Here is a 14,874-nt window from a genome sequence, read left to right on the forward strand (position 1 = left end):
ACCCCTAGGTGTGGTGGAGGGAGGCGTCCGCGGGCACCCACGCACGGAGAGACAAAAGCTTGGCTCAGAGGATGACTTTCAATAGATCGAAGCGAGGTAGCTGCTCTGCTACTTACAAAACCCTGACCCAGAATCAGGTCGTCTACGGATGATTTAGCACCGGGTGTCCCACGAACATGCGGTGCACTGAGGGCGATGGAGGCGGCCCCCTTCTGTCCGCGCTCCGGTCCCCAAGCGAGCGGCTCTATGCACCGGACCCCGAGAGAGGTCGCTTATCCCAGGCCAACCGAGGCTCCACGGCACTGCAGTATCAAAACGGTTTAGGGGGGATTCTGACTTTGTCATAATCCCACAGATGGAAGCTTTGCCCCATTGGCGGCTCAGCCACGCACATACACCAAATGTCTGAACGTGCGGTTCCTCTCGTGCTGAGCAGGATTACTATTGCAAAAACACATCATCAGTAGGGTAAAACTAACCTGTCTCACGACGGTCTAAACCCAGCTCACGTTCCCTATTAGTGGGTGAACAATCCAACGCTAGGTGAATTCTGCTTCACAATGATAGGAAGAGCCGACATCGAAGGATCAAAAAGCGACATTGGTATGAACGCTTGGCCGCCACAAGCCAGTTATCTCTGTGGTAACTTTTCTGACACCGCCTGCTTGAAACCCAAAAAGTCAGAAGGATCATGAGGCCCCGCTTTCACGGTCTGTATTCATACTGAAAATCGAGATCAAGCAAGGTTTTGCCCTTCTGCTCCGCTGGAGGTTTCTGTCCTCTCTGAGCCAGAAGCGAGAGCCCCATAGGGCTCGCCACCTGCCTCACCGGGTAAGTGAAAAAACAATAAGAGTAGTGGTATTTCACCGGCGGGCCAAGGGCCTCCCACTTATCCTACACTTCTCATGTCTCTTCACAGTGCCAGACTAGAGCCAAGCTCAACTGGGTCTTCTTTCCCTGCTGATTCTGCCTAACCTGTTCCCTTGTCTGTGGTTTCGCTACATAGTAGGTAGGGGCAGTGGGAATCTCGTTCATCCATTCATGCGCGTCATTAATTAGATGACGAGGCATTTGGCTATTCTGTACTGCCTCGCAGCGGCTCATTCTGGGTAATTATGCTGCCCATCAGTGTCAATTCGGTTTTGCTTCCAACAATACAACATTCTTTCGCTCCAGAGTACAGCCACACTCAACGCTGTCCTCACTGGAACTGAGATCACATATAGGCCAGAAATAGTACACATTACAGTACTATTCCAACAATTTTAAGATTGTCTACGAACAGTTCTGAGAATTAAAATACAATTAGCAGGACATCAATAATCAATGTGTGATATTTATGTGAATGCGATTATTTGAGACCTATTCATCATGCAAGACATTTCAAAAAGTACGATGCACACACTAAATCTAAATTGTTATAAGCACACATAAATAAAACAAAATACACATCTACAAATTGCACATCTAATTAGAAAAAGCACATCTAGAAAAATTCACATCTATAAAATTCACATCTATACTAACTCTTATATAAACCTATGTGTTAAAACATTATGTTTTATAAGGGTGACATGTGTGCTGCAAGAAAGTGTACATCTCAGTATAAGTTTGATACTCAATTATCCATGAATACTTGGCACATTTTAAGAGTGTCCATTAAAGTAGTCAGGCAAACATTTTTCTTGAATGGAAATGCCATTTGTAGACCTAAATCAGCCACAACAATATCATTACATTGAGGACAGATATCATGACATCCTACGATAAAGCCATGAAATTCAACAGTTTTGCATTTTGTGAGATCTTTGATTTGCTGTGACAGATCCTGATAGTATTTCACCTTACTCTCAAACACTAATTCAAAGGAATTCTGAGAGTTTTCATAACAAATTGAAACATCAATCACTACAGTTGTACCATTTTTGGTAAACACTACATCTGGTTTTCGTAGTTCTCCTTGATTATTCTTAACATGAGGTTCCCTATATGCCATCCAACCACACCTTTTTGCTCTATCAATGAGCAATTCCAGAATTTTGTTATGTCTTCTTATCCTAATGTCCTTGGTTTTAGGACATGCACTTGAGATATGAGAAATTGTTTCACAAACATCATTACAATATCTACATGTAGCAAATGCACGATTTCTTCCCCTGGTAATGGTTTCTCTGGTATATAAAACATTTGCTTTTAACATCAGTGCAGCTATGTACTAGTTTTCTTTCATTTTGTTATGCTTGCTGATCCAGAAGTTTGAGGTTGGATCACTTGCTAAGTATTTTATACCATCACCTCAGACAGGGAGATTTGCCCATTTCTCAAACTCTTCTTTTCTCCAATCATATGTGGCTAACAAATTCAAATCATAACTCAGAAAGCAACTGTCCAAAATGTTGAGTTTGTGTGTTTTGATTATGTTATCAATTTTTTCATTTATATTTTCTCCTGCATACATGAATGAATGCGCTATGTACAGGTCTGGAGCTGCCCTGAGATACAATAAACTATTGGCTTTATTGAGACCAATTTGTGTACATAGTTTTGGTATACTGAGGCCCCTAAATGATCTTTTCGAATATAGGAGACCATCACATGTGTATGCAGGAAGGTGTAGAAAGTGTTTGACATACTTTTTTATTGTTTGATCCAGAACATTCAAGGTTTTTGCTTCTGTTCCTGTCATTTCTAATTTGAATGATAGTTTAGGTACCAAGTACTGGCACAACATTTCAGTTTTCTGTGTGGGTTTAAGTGGTAGATTATCAAGTTTTTGAGCCCAATTGACAAGAACCTCATTGATTTTGTTGTTGCTTGTATGACCAGTGTGTGGATCAAAGTTCAATCCAAGGTATCTCTCACTTTCCCCTGGATGAATATTTTCAATATTTTCTTTTTCAAATTGCCATGGTTTACAGTTGTTAATCAATATTTTATCTTTATGGTGACTGATATAAAATCCATGTGTCTTTTTCACATTCAGTTTTAATCCTGTAGCTTAACTGAACATTTCTATGATCTTCAGATTTTTACTCATTTCTTCCCAGGTACTGCTGAGTACTGCCATGTCATCGGCAAAGGCGAGAGCGGTGATTTGCTCAATTAGACCATCTGATCCAAATGTGAAGCCCTTGCCATTTTTCTGAAGTTCACAGATCAGAGGATCCAGGGCAATGTTAAATAGTAGTGGGGATAAAGAGTCACCTTGTTTGATCCCAGATTTCATTGTTATTTCAGGAGTTGCTTCGTTGTTCTTTCCCTTGAAAGATGTTGTTGATTCAGTGTATAAATCTTTTATTATTTCTCTGATGTTTGATGGGACTCTTTGCCTTGCGAGACTGTGTATAATGTGACCATGGCTGACAGAGTTGAAGGCTTTTGATATATCAATGAAGACAACTGCTAATGAGTGACTATTTTTTCGAACCCCTTTTATATTTTGCAGGAGTCAGATTCTCGAGACAGCCTCTCACCTTCATGAAGCCTTTTTGTCTCGTATTCAGTTCAACAAAAAATGAGAGTCTTTTAGTTAATATTTTTGTGAATAACTTCATGAATGCAGTACCGATGGTAATTGGATGCCAGTTACTGATTTTTGTAAGTTCACTAATCGGTACATTCTTGGGTATCAAAATTGATCGGTTCTTTTTGATCATTTCTGGTACTCTTCTCATCAACAACCAAGATGATAGAACTCTGTGCAATAGACTTGGTTGCCTGCTGTGCACTTTATATAAGTCATTCAGACCTATGTTATCAGGACCAACTGCTTTCTTTAGATTGGAACTCTCAAAGGCATGAGTTATTTCGAGCAGTGTTATTTCTTTGCAAAGATGTCGAATTTCATAGTCCTCTGGTATCCGATCAATCGGCATGAATTTAGGGTTCTTCTTGTTTTCTTTTTCAATTATGCTTTTGTAGTATTGAAAGATTTCATCAGCACTGATTTGGCAAGTGGCATCTTCTGCCCGATCAGTAATATTCCTGGCAATTTTCTTTTTGTCTTTTTTAAACATTGCCTGGTATTCTTTATAGCTGCCCTTTGCTTTTGCATAATTTTTCTTGTGCGTCCGATTAAGCCTTTTGTTTTTCTTGTCTTTTTTTGTTATCTTGTTTCCTATTGAGGCATTCTGGTGCTCATCTTGAACAGAGTTCATAGGCTCATTATTGATTTCACTTGTTGGTTCATTTGTTCGTACACCTGCTAAAGCAGGACTTATATAAGTGGTGTTTTCTGCGATATAAGTCACTACTTCATCCATCAGATCCATGGCAGCATCGCGCTGCTCTACGTTTTGAGTGTACTTCTCGATTTCTGATATTCTGTCTTCCAGTTCATCAAAGTTCTTGATTTTTTGCGCATGTTTTCGATTGATTTAGTCTCTGTGCTTTTCTGTTGTTACTTCCACTGTAACCTCTGGTTCATCGCAAGAGTCATTTTCTGAAACATTTGATGCTTGCAGTACATCTTTTGCGGATTTTTTGCTTTTATCTCTTCTATCCCTTCTTTTTTCTGCAATTTGTTTTCTGTTCTTGTTGTCAAAATGTGGAACCATCAGCGCATTAATATTCCTCTTATTTTCATATACTTTTTCCAATTCTGCTAGTAGCAGTATTTCTTCCTGTGACCATAATTTTGACGGTTTGCTGCTTGCCAGAGCTGCTAGTCTAGCCTCATTTTGCGCTCTTGGATGCGCATGCCGAGCATGTTAAGAAACACCAATTTTTGTTCCAAATCTGAGGTCACAGAAGCTGCACAGGAATGGCAGCTCTCCTTTTTGATGTCTTCCCTTACATTTGGCATAATGGCATGCAATATTGTGGTATTCGGCTTCTTTGTCACATTTTTAACAGTACGTTTTGAGATAGAAGCCTTTGTGCTTGTTGGAGACATGTTTTCTCAGTTCTTTAAAAGTTCCCATTATGTCTCCACACAAGTCAGATTTATATTTTTCGTTTGGGTATTTCCAATAAGTGACTTTTTTGTGTAATCACTTTTCTTTGTTACTACATCTTTGCTGACGGAGGTCTGCCTGAGAAAATTCGGAGAAAAAGAACCATCGGCAAGGGGCTGAGAGGCAGGAGAGTACCCGGGCCCCTGGGGGTCCCGGCGGGCCCCGGGACTGCCTTCCCCTGATTCAGAATTGCCGGACCTCACGGAGGTCTGACTGACCCTCTCCCTAGTAATCCAGAGGAAAATGATCCCCCTTTCTTATAATCCGTACACTCGAGGTGACAGAGGGGACCCAAGGCGCGAAAGTATCCGACCTCATGGAGCCCTTGCTGGGATCGGGAGGCAAATGGCACCTCATTGGGACTTCAAGGGAAGCCCGGCCATCTGGTCGCCCCATAGGAAAGGGGCACGGACGGGGCACGGATGGCCGGGCACGAAAAGGAAGCCATCTGGACATCCTGTGCCCCAATGAAAGAGTGAGTGGGTGCCGGGGCATTGCTGACGGGTGGCCCGGGGCCCCAGCTGGGCCCCAGCCATGGAGGATGCAAGGGGGCCCGACAGGCCCTCCGGCCCGGGGCCCGTGCACACTTTGACAAGCAGGGGAGGCCTGCCCGGGCACAACGGAACCCCGTCCCGTGCCTTTGGCAGTGCGGCCGGCCCGGGGACAGGGCCCAGGGCCCGAGCACCCGACCCGGGGCCCGGCGGGCCCTTGGACCCAGCCGGGGCTCCCAGTCCCGAGGCACAGGGGAAGCCTCCCCGGGCCTGCCGGACACCATCCCGGGCACCCTGCCACGTGGCAGGACCCAGGACCGAGCCCAGGGTGACAAGGCCGCCCTCCCTGGACCCCTCAGGGGCCCCGGATGGAGATCCTGAACCCAGCCAAGCAAGGGGAGGCTTCCCGGGCACAACAGAACCCCGTCCTGGGCCTTTGGCAGTGAGGCAGGCTGTGGGACAGGGCCCAGGGCCAGAGCACCCAACCCGGGGCCCGGCCGGGTCACTGGCCCCAGCCGGGGGCCTGAGCCCGGAGGCGCAGGGGGAGCCTCCCCGGGCCCTCCGGACCCCGTCCCGGGCACCCTGCCACGCGGCAGGACCCAGAACCGAGCCCCGGGTGGAGAGGCTGCCCTCCCCGGGGCCATCGGGCGGGGCCTGGCCAGAGCTCCTGAAACCAGTCAAGCAAGGGGAGGCTCCCCAGGCACAACGGAACTACGTCCCGGGCCTTTGGCAGTGCCGGCAGGCCGGGGGACAGGGCCCAGGCCAGAGCACCTGGCCCTGGGCCCGGTGGGGCCCCTGGAGCCAGTAAGGGGTCCCCCAGGCCCGGAGGTGCAGGAGACACCTCCCCATGGTCTACCGGACCCCGCCAGGGCATCCTGCTACGCGGCAGGCCCGGGGACGGACTCAGCCCATCCAGCTGCAGGCTGAGGACCGCTAGGCCAAGAGGGATCCCAGTGTACCTTGTACCTAGTAATCCAGAGGAAGGCTACCCCTCTTTCTGGGGACAAGTGCGCACCGCACGGCTCAGGGGACCCTAGGCGCGAACGTGCCCAACCTCCTGGAGCCCTGGCTGGGATCCGGGAGGCGAATGGCACCTCATCGGGACTTCCAGGGAAGCCCGGCCATCTGGTTGCCCCATTGGGAAGCATTGGGTGAGACCAGATGGCCAAGTAGAAAGGTGCGACCAGATGGCCGGGACCGACATGACGCCAATCTGCCTGCCCGAGCCTCCACAGGAGGGCTCTCGCCTGCGCTTCTAGGGCTCGGGGGCCGCGGGCTCCAAGGCTCCAGGGCCCCGGGGCTGCAGGGCTCGGGGGCTGCAGGGCTCGGGGGCTGCAGGGCTCCGGGGCTGCAGGGCTCCGGTGCTGCAGGGCTCCGGGGCTGCAGGGCTCCGAGGCTCCAGGGCTCCGGGGCTGCAGGTCTCCAGGACTCCAGGGCTCGGAGGCTGCAGGGCTCCAGGGCCTGCAGGGCTCCGGGGCTCCGGGGCTCCAGGGCTGCAGTGCTCTCGGGCTGCAGGGCTCCTGGGCTCCAGGGCTCCCGGGCTCTAGGGCTGCAGGGCTCCCGGGCTGCAGGGTTCCTGGGCCGCAGGGCTCCAGGGCTCCGGGGCTGCAGGGCTCCCAGGCTGCCGGGCTCCTGGGCCGCAGGGCTCCGGGGACACAGGGCTCCAGAGCTGCAGGGCTCAGGGGGGCTCTGAAACCCCACACTGGGCCTCAGGCACGGGGAGGACTGCCCAGGACCCATGGAGCCCATCCCGGGTACTTTGCCACGCCGCGGGCTGGAGGAGGGAGCCCCGGACGCCTGGGAGGTGTTGCCCGGTCATCGCCATCTGGTCCCCGGCAGGGAACCACCAGCCCCGGAAGGGTGTCCGGGCATACCCTCGCCCCTAGTAATCCAGAGGAAGGCTAGCCATCTTTCTGGGAACCCGTGCGTGCCGAATGACTGAGGAGACCCATGGCACCAATATGCCCGACCTCCACGAGCCCTGGCTGGGATCTGGGAGGCGAATGGCACCTCATCGGGACTTCCAGGGTAGCCCAGCCATCTGGTCGCCCCATTGGAATGCATTGGGTGCGACCAGATGGCTGAGTGGAAAGGTGCGACCAGATGGCCGGGACCGACATGACGCCAATCTGCCTGCCCCGAGCCTCAGCGGGAGGGCTCCTGCCTGCCCTTCCAGGGCTCCAGGGCTGCAGGAATCGTGGGCCGCAGTGCTCGGAGGCTCCAGGGATCCGGGGCTGCAGGGCTCGGGGGCTGCAGGGCTCTGGGGCTGCAGGGCTCCGGGGCTACAGGGCTCCAAGGCTACAGGGCTCCGGGGCTACAGGGCTCCAGGGCTGCAGGGCTCCAGCACTCCAGGGCTTCGGGGCTGCAGGGCTCCGGGGGCTGCAGGGCTCGGGGGGCTACAGGGCTCAGGGGCCGAAGGGCTCCGGGGGCTGCAGGGCTCCAGGGCTCCAGGGCTCCAGGGGCTCCAGGGATCCTGGGCTCCAGGGCTGCAGGGCTCCCGGGCTGCAGGGCTCCGGTGCTGCAGGGCTGCAGGGGCTCCCGGGGTCCAGGGCTGCAGGGCTCCCGGGCTCCAACCAGGCCGGGGAGATCATGGAGTCTGCCCAGGCACGAAGGACCCCTCTCACGGGCATACGGACCCTCAGGACGCTCCCCCGTTTTCCACAATTTTTTCCCCAAAATTCTGCGTACTGTGCGTAGTGGCGCAATGCAAACTACGCCCAGCCCTAATTTTGGGCAGAAGACCAAAAAATGTATTTGAATAGTAAACCAAAAATTCATTATTGATTTCTTTGTAGGATAGTGGCAATTCACCATTTGAGTCACAAATTGCTTCAATTTGGAGTTTATCATTTTAATCGTAAATAATTTGCCAAAAGCTTACATGAAATTTAGCCTTATTCTTCGAAATTTGTATACCAGCTCTTCTACTTAACAAAGAGTTTAATTCATATCTGAGTTTCTGTAACTGCAATTTGTATTTAGGATCATTAGATGAAATTAAGAACCGCTCAAATGTAACTATTTGTTTATCAAACTCTTTAAGTTTAGCATTAAATACGTTGTCTTCGTGCAATCATTGATATTGTTACTGCCCTGATATAAGAATTAAATGCATCCCAACGATTTACAAGTGAAGTAAAACCTTCTGGATTTAAAGAAAAATAATCATGTAATGCTGATTAAAGGGTAGGTTTATTATTGTCATTAAGAGCAATATTCATGTTCATATGCCAGCGAGAATGGGATTGTTGAGTAGTATTAGGTTGCATAACACCGGAAATAAGTGCATGGACAGAAATGTAAATGTTGTGAATTATATGATCAGAATATGAATGAATTAATAAATGTGAAATCAACAAATAATTAATCTGAGAATAGGAATTGTGAGTATTAGAGAAAAAATTAAACCGTTTCTCCTATGGTTGACTTAAAAAAGGCTTCAAAATAAAATAAGCATATGGGGCGATAATATGTTTGAGAAAATCTATCCAACAGTGGGTCACAGATTAAGTTAAAATCGCCACCCAAAAATACGTGGAACAGTACCTAACTTAATCACTTCAGAGGTAAAAATACACCAAAGTTTAGGATCATCATTTGTTGGACCATACACATTAATCATATAAAAAATGTTATTATCAATTTTAACTTTAGCTATCATATAACGACCTTCTGTGTGTGAATATTTGGATGGTATTTAACTTTTTTGCAAAAAGGATAGCAACACCATTCTTTTTACTAACTGCATGCGAGGAAATAATATTACCAACCCATCGTTTATTCATATATGATAAAACCGTATCGTTTCTATGAGTTTATTGAAGTAAGCAAATGTCTGCTTTATGCCAGGCTAAATAATCTAAAACTTTAGTTCTTTTAACAGGGTTTCTTAAACCTTTGACATTAAACAAAACAAATTAAATTTTATAATATTATCCATATCTGTAGGAAAAAAAGAGATAGAACAGAGAAAGAAAAATTGTAGCTTAAAGGAATAGAGAGTATCTCTAGATGAGGAAGATAGGAGAAAAAGGGAAGGCAAGACCAAACATAAAACAGGCAACATAGAAACATACATAACATTCTAGATTCAAGCACACACACATATGCAAGATTTACCTGCCTAGACAATGCCCCCACAGAAATTGGCTATTATCAATAATTTTTGTAAGTATGTTTCATGTTGAAGTGTCACTTGTTCCCATGGAGAGCAGAGAATTTTGATCTAAAAATGCGATGGAAAGATTTTGAGATACCATCCCTCCAGATTCTTATAACAGAAAAATCAAAAAGGCCATATTTAAAACCACAGCTTCTAAGCTGTTGGAATGGGCCTTTTTTAAAGGGTCATCCCTAAACGTTTTAGTTTTCTCCTAGCCTTTTCTCTGACATGGTGTTGGTGGTTTTAGGCCTCTGGGCACTTTAGCACTTCTGTCCAGTGTAAAGTGCGTGCGCTCTCTGTGCTAAATATGATAAGATTGGTCTACACCTGTTTGGCCTATTTAATTTACCTGTCAGTCCCTTGTAAACTGGTATCTCATATACCCAGAGCTGGTAAATTAAATGCCACTGGTGGGCTTGCAGCGCTGATTGCGCCATCCACCAAAGTAGCCTTCCAAACCTACCTCAGGCCTCTGCCATTGCAGGGCCTGTGTGCGCAGTGTTACTGCCGTTGTGACCTGGCACCTAAAGTGTGTGCCATGTCTGTTAACCCCCTTTTACTGCATGTCAGTCACCCCTAGGTTAGGCCCTAGCTAGCCCTATGGGCAGGCTGCATTGTAGGTAAAAGATAGGACATGTACCTTAAGTGTGTGGCATATGCTGGTAGTGACAAATATCCATTTTGTTTTCTCACTACTGTGGGGGTGCCCCCCCATAGGAATGCATTGGGGATTCCCTGATAAGTGTTTCAGTGGTAATTCCTGATATGAGAGGAGCAGCGTGGTCAAATTTAGTATATTTGGAATGGTAATATTAAATGCTTCACAATAGTGTGCACAGATTTATTATAACTATTTAGGAAATGCCACTTTTAGAAGTTGGCATTTCTGTGTGCTATGTGTCTGCCTGCCTGATGTGAATTGCATGTCTGGCTTTTGAGTGACAAGGGCTGGGGAGGTGTGTGTGGCTCCAGGAGGGACAGGGTGAGTCAGCACTAGACTGGATGGGACATCTACATTTGGGAGTAGTGGGTGGAGTAGTCCCCTGACCCTGAATAGGATTGTGCCTGCCCTGTACAATGACAATGCTGGCTCCCCCCTGTGGTGTGTCTGATCACAGATCCCCCATCCGACAAAGGGGAAGAGGAGCCTGATAAAGAGAGTGCTCCAATCCCCCCCCTGAACCAGTTTTTGCTTGTTCCCCATGCCCTGTGCCAGGGCAGACAAAGGAATATCTAATATAAATATAGGGGCTGTGATCCAATGATGTGGTGCTGTCCCTGTGCTGATGGGGCCTGCTGCTGCTGGGCTTCAGGAGGAACCGCCACAATGGTGGTTATGAGCTGGTGCCCACCCCACTTATGGTAATAATGAACGGGTGCCCACCCTGCATTACCTCTGAGGAAGGGAGCGCCGAAAACAGAAGTCAGGCACCCGCTCCTGAATGGGGGCAGGACCTGCTGGCGAGCGAGAGAGCCTCAGGGGCTCCATTTCTGCCTCTTCTGGACCTGGAGTGGAGGGCCAGAGGAGGCACAGACGGTTGTGGTACAGGGGCCCTCAGGACCGAGGAAGAGAGCCCCACGTGTTCCTGGTGACAGGCCAGATAAGGAGAGCCCCGCAGAGGCCAGAAGCGGCACCAGAAGAATGGCGAGCCTCACCAGGATGTCTTGGTGAGTGGGGCCGATCGGGAGGCTGCATTTGTTAGAGAGCCCAGTGAGTGGGGCTCACACTGGCATTGTTGGTGCGGTTCAGGGCACATTGTCGGTGCTCTTTTCTGCCACAAGCTGCCCCGCCTGACAGTGGGCAGCTGCAAAGTTGGGACACACTTGTTCAAAGAGTCCCAGTGGAGCTCCAAAGTGGCACAGTGGTGCCAGGGCTGATTTTGTTATCATTCACAGCTGTGCCGCCCCAGCGCGGGCAGCTGCAACGGTTAGTCATATTTGTTGAGAGAGTCCCAGAGGGCTCAGTGAGTGCTAGAGCCCACATTTCTGCCTGCACAGCTGCACCGCAATTAGCGGCAGCTGCCACGTTTAGGCCAGAGCAATTGTGCACTTTTGGATTCTGCTGCATTGGCAGTAAGCATGGGCGAATTTTGCGAATCTCGCGTTCGCGAATTTTGCGGATTTGCGAACTCGCAATCCGCAAAATCCGCAAATTCTCGCAATTTTTTTTTTTTGTGTTCGCGCGGGTTTCTGCCAGTTCGCGAGGGTTTTGTACAGTTTCGCAAACGCGAACTTACCTGTCGGGTCGCAAGTTTTGCGAACTTGTTGTTTCTACGTGTCCAGCCTGTTTGGGACACTCTTCTTCATCACTGCCACTCTCTGTCACCACTGCCACTCTCTGACTACTCATGCCACCCTCTGGCCCACCCATGCCACCCTCTGTTTCATCACCGCACCCTCTGGTTGTCCAGTGTACATTATTTTCGGCAAAGCAAAGCACACCTTCCCTGCCTCAAGTGACCTGAATTAATTTGGGGCTGATTAATGTGTCACAGAATATTTTTTTAGCTGGCACCTGCTTCCTTAATGATTCCTGATTAGTGATCTTTTGCACTTGCTAAGTGCTTTCATTGTTGCAAAATTAGTTACAACACCTGCCCTGCCCCAACTGACAATAATGAATTAGGGGCTGATTAATGTGTCACTGGATTTGAACTTCCAGCCTGGCTCCTGCTTGTCTGCCTTAGCTGTAATTCAGGACCTTTGTGTAACTATTCTGAGGGTCAGAGCAGGGTCACATAATAGTTGCAAGTAGGCAACTGAACTCTGGAGGGGCCCCTCAGGAAGCACTACAGGAAATGGCTACAAATGATGAGCTTGAACTTTTGAACCTGGTAAGTAGTTTCAGTTTTGCTAAGATCGTATTTCTGCAATTTAGCGCTTATTCGCGGGGCGCAAAGTTGAACTGGGAAGCCGCGAACTCATGCGAACAGTGCGAGCAAGCCATAAAATCCGCTGCTCGCGGATTTTGCGGGAAATTCGCGAATCTCGCGGATTGCGAATTTACCGAAAATCCGCGAAATCCGCGAGCGTAACGGATTTTCCGCCCATGCTTAATTGGCAGCACACCCTGACATTTGGGACATAGGGCATTTGAGCCCTCTGAGAAGGCCAGTTAGCCAGGGAGTTAGTCAGGTTTTTCTACGGCGCCAGGCCCTAATGTGATTTATGTACTAATATGCTCAATATGTTTTATGCACCGTGATTTATGCCTCTAATGTGATTTCTGCTTATGAGGTTATTGTATAATATGTTTATGCTGGTGAGGTTGGCCACCGTGATTTATGCCTCTAATGTGATTTCTGCTTATGAGGTTATTGTATAATATGTTTATGCTGGTGAGGTTGGCGCATAATGTATTTACGCCTAATGTGATGCTGATTGCATAATATGATTTATGTTGCAGGATATAATGCTGAGTACAGTGTTTTGCCAGTAATTACTGGTTGTGTTCTACATTTACTATTTTTGCTTTGTGATGGTTCTGACAGTGGCCCAATTGGCCCTGTCATGTGTATATAATTCCCTGCAAATATTGCCTAGTGCCAGTTGGCACAATGTGTAGTGTGTGATTACTATTCTAATGTGTTTTGGATAATACGGAGGCTATTTGTATATATAACCTTGTGTGGAGTTTCTTTTGTGGTGTGCCAAGTGTGTTGGTGCTGTGTGTGTGTTGTGCAAACGCTTTACACATTGCCTCTGGGATAAGCCTGACTGCTCGTGCCAAGCTACCAAGGAGGTGAGCAGGGGTTATCTTCAGCGTGTAACTTCCTTGCCCTGACTAAAGTGGTGGTTTCTGCCTGGCTTAGGTGCAAGCCCAAGCCAACCCGAAATCCCATTTCTAACATAGTCAAGGTCAAAGATCAGTGAATTCTTTGAGAATTTTAACATTCTCTTTGGCGAAGTCTTGATGTATACATTTTTAATTTCCATTGACCATTAAACATGAGATCTCTCTTGCTGCTTTTTGGATCATTAGCAGATGATGGTGACGCAAGACTTTTAAAATCATCTGGCGTGGCATAACATTTCTTGGACTACGATGAGAAAGAAATCCATGTGCCTTATCAATTTCACATTTTTCTGAGAATTTTAACTGTGAAAGACATGGTTTCAAGGATTCCAAGTATTGCCTAAAGTCGTTGTCTTCAACCCCTTCTAGCAAATTAAAGATGCGCAAATTATATTGCTTATTACGATTTTTTAATTCTAGTAATAAAGCTTTCATTGGCACAATTTTTGCAGTGAGGGGCAACATATTGTCTATGTTAACCTTACTGTGCTTGATTTTTATTGCATTGTCAGAGACTTTCATTGAAAAGCCAGCCATATTCTTGCGAATATTTTTGATTTCCAAAACAATGTTATCTGTAATAGAGCGTATTGCTTGTATCTCTTCCAATAAAGTTATTAACGAAGGCTCGTAGAATCCACAATTTTGGACTTTACAGGTGGAGGAGATATTGTTTGCTTACGTTTGTTAATTGATGTATTTAAATTATTTCCCTCCATATTCACTATAACAAGCAAAAAATATATAAATATCATCAAAAACACTTCAGAAAGAAAGGAAATGAAAATACATACAATATCACCAAAACAAGCAACTGTGCAGCAGATAGAGCCAGCTTTGGGTGTGGTTAGTCCTCAGCCATGTCCTTTCCTTAATTGGTCTTCGCCCTCCTGACAGGAAGTTCAAACAGCACCTCTCAGCAGGTCAGCTCGGTGCAGGGAGACAGCATGACAAAAAGCCCTCAGAAAATAGAACCAGAGGCTCTAAAAAAGCAAGGAGTAAATAGAGACACTCCAACCCACTTCAGGTAAGCCAAAACGTGGCTAATATATCATTGAAAATGCAGGCGTTGAGGGAGAATTACTGGGAGGAGGCCATCTTGAAAGAACGCTCGCGCGAACCCGACCAACATATTTTCTAACATCAATTCCACCCAACCCCATGAATAAAAGAAGTTATATGTTTACAAATTCAATATCAATTGAGGGTTTTGGGGGATTTTCGCATACAGTGGCTTGGAAGAGTCATGCTAATCATGGGCTTCTTAACCCCTTCGATGCTGATGACGAGCTCAGCTCGTCATCAGCTACGGCGCTCGTATGCTGATGATGAGCCAAGCTCGTCATTTAACGCGGTATTTTGAAAACCGCCGCACACAGCGGGAAAAGCCGCCGCAGCGATGCGGTTAAAGTGCAGAAATGTCAGTGGCCCTTCACCATATCCTTCAGGGAGGAATATCACTAAGTGCTA

The 14,874-nt window shown here is 47.5% G+C and overlaps 1 protein-coding gene and 1 pseudogene across 1 annotated transcript in view; both read right to left on the reverse strand.

Annotated features, from left to right (window-relative positions):
• Positions 1 to 14,874, reverse strand: part of LOC147747319 (FRAS1-related extracellular matrix protein 1-like) — a 1,022,199-nt gene that overhangs the window by 528,709 nt on the left and 478,616 nt on the right. The window lies entirely within an intron of this gene.
• LOC147747320 (28S ribosomal RNA) lies at positions 54 to 969 on the reverse strand (annotated as a pseudogene; the record flags this gene model as incomplete).

The sequence above is a fragment of the Lissotriton vulgaris genome, chromosome 1_1, assembly GCF_964263255.1.
Source record: "Lissotriton vulgaris chromosome 1_1, aLisVul1.2, whole genome shotgun sequence".
NCBI classification, from domain to species: domain Eukaryota; kingdom Metazoa; phylum Chordata; class Amphibia; order Caudata; family Salamandridae; genus Lissotriton; species Lissotriton vulgaris.